Raw genomic sequence first — 6,586 nt, 5'->3', positions numbered from 1 at the left:
CGCACAGGAACAAGATGGCGCCTCCCCGCCCAGCAGCGCCCCCGCCCCGCGCGCACGGCACGCCGGGTCTCGCGAGACTGCCGGGGCAGCAGCCAGCAGGGGGCGCTCCGGCCGGCCCCGCCCTGTGGGCTCGGGCTCGGCCGCAACAAAGCCGGGAACGTTTCGGCCTCTCCGCTTCGCTTCCCTCCCATCCCACACTGCCACCCTCCAAACATAGCTTGGTTTCAGCTTGACAGCTGAAGCGCTGGGGAAACTGAAGGAGCCTTGGAGGGTAAAAGGCTATTTGTAACCCCTGGGTAACCACGGCGCTGCAGAGTGACCTGGCTGCGATCCTGGCAAAAGTGCTGCAATGTCTGACCTCTGCAGGGATTGCCAGGAGACCAAACCAGCCCCTGACACTGTAAATGGCTGCTCGGAACCACAGCCGGAGCTACCCGAGAGTTCCAACATCTCCCTTCTGCCAGACAAAGGGCCATCTGCTGCCATGCTTCCCACAGCGACTAAGGGTGGGAGATCTGGAGGGTGATCTAGAGCAGAAAAGATTTTGCCATTTAAAAAATAGGTAAATTTATCTCCTCTTTACAAGCCAAGTCAGCAAGGTTAACGTGCATCTCCACAAGAAGGTGGCGAGGCAGAGCAGAGCTCAGGCGCACAAGTGGGCTCTGATCCTGCGGGGGGGCCGGCACTGTTCATGTTTGCGGCTGGCGGGAAGGGGACCCAGCATGGCCATGGAAAGGAAGGACAGGCTCTCGCAGCAAATTTAGGCCTGGCTGTGCTGGCTGGGCTCCAGTTCAATCTAGTTCATGTGTGGGTGGTTCCTCCGGATTTAGCCTTTCAGGACTGACTGAAAGTTCACCCTGAGTTCCCGGGGGATGGTGACTTCCGGAGTAAACCTGGGCAGGGCAAAACAATGCTGGTGTTTTTCAGGGATTGTTGTGTTCTTGTTCAATAGCCCCTATCCTCTGAGAAGTAGCATTACTCATGTATTTGGCATGCACATGATATGCTAATTGAGGGTTATTAGGGATGGCTGCTGTCATTCCTGCAGCATTTCAAAATGATGAGTCTAATAAATGCCTGCGGTGCTGGTGACCTGCCCCTCAGTCTGTCATTAAAGCACCTTCATTTTCTAGGGAAATACAGGTCAATATCAGACAGACAGAAAACTGCTGCCCGTGTCATCTGGTCTATTTCATAACAGTGACTTTTCTAATTCTGCCTGCTGCACCCTTTTCAGAGTCATAAAAATTTAGTAAATTGAGTATTTGGGCAAAATGAGTGCAATTCTTGTGTGCTAGAGGCACCTTGGAGTGGATGACAGAGAGGTTAAGCCATTATTAACCAAGATTTTCGGTCCAGCAGCAAGCACAGTTTCATGCAGGGAGTTCAGTGTATCGGGCTAAACACAGCTAACTCTCAGGTCTGAGTCATTACTCAACATCTTCTACAGCAAAACACTTAGAAGGAGAAAGTGGCAGTGGAGTCAGATGCTTCTCGCATGCAATTCTAAATTCTTAGCAAAAATGCAGAAAACCTTTTTTTTTTTTTCCCTGAAAGCAGCTTCCATAAAACACAGATAATATCTCTGTTTACAGCGCTACTGCTCTGGTCTTTTCCAGAAAGCCACAAAGATCCTTAAGTGAATTTCAGGACCACAATCTTAATGGTATCAAGCCCTTTTTTCCTGTTCCCATATGATTTTTACTTTTTTTAGGTCTTTGCACTGTGCAGTTTCACTGAGATCTTTTCTGGAAGGAGCAGGCACATGTGGCAGTATATGATGGGAGGCTCCTGTCATTGCACTTCTCTGACTTCCATAAAGAAATGGAATGACTTTACACAACTGACTAAACAGAGACAGGATGACAACTTTACAACACAACAAATGAAGGAATAAGGAAATAACTTGGGAATAGTGTAACAGAAAATAATGGACAAGGGAAAACATAAATAGAAACTAACAAAAAGAAACCCCAAAATTCCCTGTTGAATAATGTGTACCAAGGTACCTGAAAATTGTACCAAGGTGCCTAGAAAACACAGAAATCTATCCCATACTAAAGTTCCAAGAGGATCAGAGTATGATGATAGTCTAGCTGGGAAATTAGTCCTTTATAGATATATGTGTCATGTTCTGCAGTGATGGGGAGCCACCGTCCTTAGTTCCAGATGCACTGAGGCAGCACTGATGGAAGATCAGAGATTTTGTGCATTTACTGAGAGTGGAAAGAGGCACAGAGGTTTCTTCCTAATTGTTATGACTTCCAGTCTTTCTGAAATGAAACCTCCTAACCTACTTGTGACATGCCACGTGCATCACCCAGGAGAGGGAGCACTGTGTCTGAAACAAGCTCACCTCATGGATGCTGAATAACTGGGCATCCATTCCAGCCCTCGTGCTGTGGGTAATGTGTGTGTGTGCACACTAACCTGCACATGCTTTTGTTCCTCACGAGCCAGTGCTTGGCAGTAGCAGTCTGTAACATACTCCTGTAATACCATCCTGGCTGCTTTCCAAAAGGAAGGATGGAGTGACAGTCAGACCGTAATGGGATTGCACAGTGGGGGAGAATGACCTGTCTTCTACCAAGCAGCGTAAGCAGCGCCCACTTGGCATGTGTGAAGGTGTGTAATGACACAGATCCCAGAGCCCTGCCAGTCTGCCTCACTGTGCAACTCCATGAACAGGCTGGAATGAAATGAGCCTTTCCCTGAGGAACAGAATGCTCAAGAAGACCATGCGATGCCCTTGGAAATCCTTTAATGGTATGTACTTCTTATTTAGTTTGTTTCCTGCACTGCCCCTTTCAGAGTTAACAGACATCAGTGACTTAGAGCTACAAATCTGCTTAGAGGAAGGGAAGGAGGTTAGTGTAGGCAAGAGGACTGCTGAATGAACAGTTTAAATTGCAAATTGTTACACTCAATCCACCTTGCTTCAGAAACCTCAGAGAAATAACTAGTTTAACATAAAATGATGTTTGGTATCCAGGACCTGATGCAGAAGTGACAAGGCCACTTCGATTTAGCTGGAGAGAAAATATGAAAAGTAGAGCCATTTGCAAATTAAACCCTTTGATCCTGACATCAATCTCTTAATTAGGAAGTGTCAGGAAGAGGCAGTTTTGTTAACACATGTCTACCCGGACAGACCTATTACTTTGAACAACAGCAGGATTAAATTCACCAGGGTTCATCTAATGTTATTTTGTTGCTTTTCTCGGTGCAGCATTCATCATAGAATCCTAGAATGGTTTGGATTGGAAGGGACCTTAAAGCTCATCCAGTTCCACCATAACAGGGGCACCTTCCACTATCCCAGGTTGCTCCAAGCCCTGTCCAACCTGGCCTTGGACACTTCCAGGGATGGGGCAGCCACAGCTTCTCTGGGCAGCCTGTGCCAGTGTCTTGCTACATACTTAATAATTTTTTGAGCTTTATTATTTAAGATATAATGTCACAATCTTCACCATCAGCAATTTGCTTAAAGGAAAGCTTACAACAATTAACTAGCATAGACCATGCTACACATTACCCCTACTTACACTACAAATGTTCCTGTGCCCTGCACAGTCCCTCACCAAACCCCGTGTTCAGCAGTACATCGCATTGCTCATTCCTGGCAAGTTCCTCTCCTGTCTTTCCCCATTTGCACAGCTCAGTGCCTGCCAAACCTGAGCTGCCCCTGTGCACTCACAGGTGCTTCTCTGGAGGCACCTTTAGCCTGCTCATCTCATTAGCTGCATGTGCTGCACAGAGCATCTTGGCTGCCTCTCCTTGGTATATCAAGTGCCTGCTCCCTCAGCTTTTGTTTTCTACCTCTTGAGTATGTCAGCTGTGGAAATCAAAATCTCCCTTCTAGTGCATATTTCAGCTGTACAATGAGTTGTATTTTTCTTTCAGATGATCTTGATTTCCCTTTGATTCCATCTAGTACAGTGTCTATAAGACATATATCCTGTACTTCTCTCTGAAGTAGCACAGGCACTGTGTCTTGGGCAAAAGTGTTAACAGTGTAGTTAATTATAGAATGAGATTCTCTGCCCCCAGACAGGCTCCATTTGGAATTTTAGGAGGTATGTTTTGTTTTCTGAAGGGATATGCTTGGCATCTTTTTGTCCAATTATACAAAAAGCTTTGGCTTTAGATATTTGCCTTGGTAGTATAAAGGTATGTACTTTGATTTCTTTGCCACTATTTGACCTTTACCTAATAAAACCAGTACTTGGATTTTTTTTAATCACAAACGGTATCAAAAATAAGTCTGCTAAAGAACTACTTTGAAGCAAAATCTTTGAGTAGGAATGATTTGCACAGTTAGAAACTCGAAGAAACCTCTCTGTGACTTTCTGCTTCTCTCCAAAAGTCTCTGAGCCCTGAAGGGCCTACATTTTATTTCTTCATCTGTATCTGCTGCTGTAAGACTTAAACAAAAGCTCAGGTAAGGAGGCTGACATTAAAACACAAATATGTGATGTGGATAAACACAGGCTACTCCCAACTATTTATTGCCATGCATGAATACTTACCTCTGATTTGGACATGGAGTTACAGCAGGGTCCCTTTATACAGTGAACCTAGGAAACAAGAAAATAAGAATTAGGGTATTAGGTGAGCTAGCACATGCTCTCAATTATTGCACATTTACATCTGCATGTTCAATGTGGGTACACAGACTAGTGCACAGTGTCGTGCACAGGGCCCTGGAGGAAGGTGACACTGCTGAGTTAAGGTACATGGAAAAAATCTCATCTTCACTGTCTGGGCTCATCATAAGGGCTGGAATGGGCTTGATTCCTGAGTTCTTGCTTTGGCTGGAGTAACCCTGTATCTGCCTCTCTACAGACGTACTACACTTCTGTTTCTTTCTCATACTGGAATTTTACCAGATTTGCAAGAAGGACACAGAGAGTGCATATGGAGCCAACAGAAAGAAGAAAGCTCTTGTCCATCCTGTCCTATTTTGGGAAGAGGGAAGTAGAAAAATAGGGAGTTAACATGCAGCTAGATTCTGGAACACAGGGACAGAGTGTTTGTTGAGAGATAAATTAATGATAGTGAAACCAGGACATTTTATCCCATTATATGGGTGTGTGTATGAATTTCAGTTAAATGTGGTAAGTTAATTTTGGTCTGAGGTACTGTGAAACACAGACCAGACAGAACACAGACTGACGGGCATTTTCTTGCAGAAAAGAGCTATGGAAAACCAAGGGGAGGTTTTCGTGAAGAAATGAGGGTCTGATTTTCTTCATACATAACAGGGTGAGAGACAGTCTTTGGGAAGTCAGTCATGTTGGAGCAGGATAAGACCAGATGCTAAAGGATTTTATTCTGGGAGTGCTTTCCAGAAATCTGAAAGAATACAGGCCCAGTGGAGAGATGGAAGTTTAAGGTTCACTCAAGCAAGAATTAGCCTTCATGCTCACTGGAACACCTGACCTGGAAGTGACATATACACTGAACTGGGAACAAAGTCCTGTAATAAATAACCGTGCTTCAGTCATTTCCTCCTTTGTGCAGTGGAGAACTGGAACTTAATGGCACCAGGGCCAGTTTCACCTTCCTTTCCCTTCTTATGCCAATGCTTATGAAAAAGAGGGACCTGAGCTGCAAAAGCCACACAGTGAAGATTTCTTCTGGAGAGGTAAATTCCCATTGTGTGGGGTGCAGTTTGGTTTATGGTGCAGCATTACTTTGTCAAGAGAAACAGAAGAGAGAGCCAGGCTTGGCCAGGAAGTGGCCATGCAACCAGGTGAAGGGGGTGGCCACTTATGGCTTCTCTGGGAATAAGAATTTGAAATGTTGGAACTGCATATCCTGGGATTATATGGAATCGCCTCCCTGCACGTCTGCTCGTGGCTGCTGTCAGACTGGATCTGGAGACATCTGTCCCTTAGATGTGACACTGTATGGCTGTCTCTGTGCTTGCATCTGCCACTCCCTCCTTGTTCGGGCTCAACATTTCTACTCTTTTTCCATATTCTGCTTTTTAGTGCAGGTGAAAAAGTGCTTGTCAATTGTGAATCATTGATTGTGGCTGAGCTTTAGCCTATGTTTGCCAAGGACTGTGCTTCTGTACCACCCTGCACCACTCACAGCCACAGGCCATCTCAGTGCTGAAGCTGATACTCAGGTCCTGCCTCTGAGTCCTGAATAACATGAGGGCTTTGCCATAAGAATAACAGAATATGAAAGATCATCTGGCAAATCATCGTAGTCATGGAATCACTCCCAAAATCCAGCTCTGTGGGACAGAAAGTTCCTTTGAAGACATTCATTTCTTGGTTAGAACAGCCTAAACTGCATCATCCCTTAGTTAAAGCACTGCTGTAGATCTCTGGCTGCTGGTATTTTGGCTGTTATGTTCTTGATAGTGAGTTCCTAATTTTATTGTGGTTCCCTCCAGTCCCTTATTTTGCTGTTCACACCTTGATTGTAATCCCTCCCATTCCAGCCAAGGAAGGTGAACTCTAGGCCTCCGTTTCTGTTTGGTGGTGGGTTCAAGCTGGAGGGTCTGAGGGAACTCAGCTCAGAAAGAATGAATTAAACCTGTGTCTCTGGGATAGCCACTGAACTGCTGGGT

At 45.4% G+C, this 6,586-nt stretch overlaps 1 protein-coding gene across 1 annotated transcript in view; it reads left to right on the top strand.

Moving 5' to 3' along the window:
• The first annotated feature begins 2,753 nt into the window (after positions 1-2,753).
• MYO7B (myosin VIIB) overlaps positions 2,754-6,586 on the top strand; it is a 51,100-nt gene continuing 47,267 nt past the window's right edge. The window contains exon 1 of the mRNA XM_005430210.2: positions 2,754-2,766. The gene's annotated coding sequence lies outside the window, so the exon portion shown is untranslated. The remainder of the gene's footprint in view (positions 2,767-6,586) is intronic.

This window comes from Geospiza fortis, unplaced genomic scaffold, assembly GCF_000277835.1.
Source record: "Geospiza fortis unplaced genomic scaffold, GeoFor_1.0 scaffold592, whole genome shotgun sequence".
Classification (NCBI taxonomy): domain Eukaryota; kingdom Metazoa; phylum Chordata; class Aves; order Passeriformes; family Thraupidae; genus Geospiza; species Geospiza fortis.
Note: the sequence above shows the minus strand (reverse complement) of the source record. Positions and strands in the feature narration are given on the sequence as shown.